Here is a 1,560-nt window from a genome sequence, read left to right as displayed (position 1 = left end):
TCAGCTTCATCTTTTTGTGATGCTCGCTTGCGTCCACGCTGTGATTGCAACCGGGCACTCACACCAGAAGCAACAGTGCTTCTCTCCCCAGATCGTGGCTCGCTGATGCCAGACACATCTTCAGCGCCCGTCTGCTGCCTTGGTTCCAGTGGAGATGGCTCCAGTTCCTCTGCCTGTCTAGGCGCGGCGGTACTGCATATCGTGCTGTAACCCCCCCAAAAAAATAAATTATTTTTCTTCAATTAAACAATTTTGTCTTGCACACAGACCTATTTGTACTTATGAGCGCTGAGACACTGTTTTTTGCAGAAAGAGCAATTGCTCATAATGCACATACGGGGTCACCCGTTTGGCACCTGATCCGCTTGGTGCATTTTGACTGTTCCGGTAGTCACAGACAAAGCGATCCCTTATTGATTTCCAACGGGTATGGACCGCATCGGCTTTAAATAAAAAAAAAAAAATTTAAAATAGATATATAAATAGTAGATAGATAGTTCTTATATTGATAGTTTTAAAATTGTGTATAATTAGTTAAGATAGTTGATATATAGATAGTAGATAGATAGTTGATAGATAGTAGTTATTAGATAGATGATAGAGAAATAGTTTAAGAAATAGTGTATATATAGTTGAGAGTTGAGAGATAGATAGTAGACAATGTAACATCACCAATATTTACCAATTTTTTTCTTTGATGTTGACGACTTCTCCATGTATCGGGGATCAAAGTGACAGATAATTTTATCCCACAACTTGCGGTTCTTCACGATGTCATGGTGGGAGCTGTCGCTTTGGTCCCATATTGAGGGGTTGGCTTCCACAAGGTTGATCAGTGTCTCGTTGTGAATGGTCAACGGCTCTTCGTCAACCACAATCCTTTTTTTTTGGCTCGCTGACTTGGACTATGTAAACACAAAATGTTATGTTGAAAGGTTCAATTTCACTTTATTGGTAGACAGATAGATAGATAGATAGATAGATAGATAGATAGAGCGAAAGATAGAGAGAGCGAGATAGATAGTGGATAGATAGTTTATAGATATAGTAGATAGAAAGTGAATAGATAGATTGTAGATAAGTATTGGATAGAAAATTTCTAGTTTTATATTTACCACTGGCAGTTGTGGCGACGACAGATGGCGAGGAACCTTCTTTCTCTTGTGTCCTCCGTGTGCCACAACCTATTGTGTATTTAAATGGAAAAAAATAAAATTACATTTCTTGGATCAATAAATTTATGCTTGCAAAACTAAAAATGTCTGCCATGTACCTTTGTGGGTTTTGCCTGTTTTTTTTGGGGGGGCCTAGCAGCCTCGGGCTCCGAAGACTCCTATTTGCAATAAAAACATGATTATACACGTGCTTAGCTCAATACACTGGAGTTTCACACAACTTTTAGTGGTTTTTTAAAGTGCAAGCCTACCGACTGGGAAGAAAAAACCGCAGACACGCTGCTGCTGCTGCTGCTTCCCTCACTATCCGACATCTGCAACAAAGCAATACATTTTTAGTACACACACATCCGACGGACAATACAGACTCCCATGATGTATACAG

At 39.8% G+C, this 1,560-nt stretch overlaps 1 long non-coding RNA gene across 1 annotated transcript; it reads right to left on the bottom strand.

The window, feature by feature from the left end:
• Nucleotides 1-726: 726 nt before the first annotated feature.
• LOC143818508 (uncharacterized) lies at nucleotides 727-1,349 on the bottom strand. Its single transcript, XR_013224579.1, has 3 exons — nucleotides 1,274-1,349; nucleotides 1,116-1,184; nucleotides 727-905 (listed from the first exon to the last, which is right to left on the bottom strand). It is a non-coding gene; the product is annotated as an uncharacterized LOC143818508 (long non-coding RNA).
• Between the last annotated feature and the right edge of the window lie 211 nt (nucleotides 1,350-1,560).

The sequence above is a fragment of the Ranitomeya variabilis genome, chromosome 3 (assembly GCF_051348905.1).
Source record: "Ranitomeya variabilis isolate aRanVar5 chromosome 3, aRanVar5.hap1, whole genome shotgun sequence".
Lineage (NCBI taxonomy): Eukaryota > Metazoa > Chordata > Amphibia > Anura > Dendrobatidae > Ranitomeya > Ranitomeya variabilis.
Note: the sequence above shows the minus strand (reverse complement) of the source record. Positions and strands in the feature narration are given on the sequence as shown.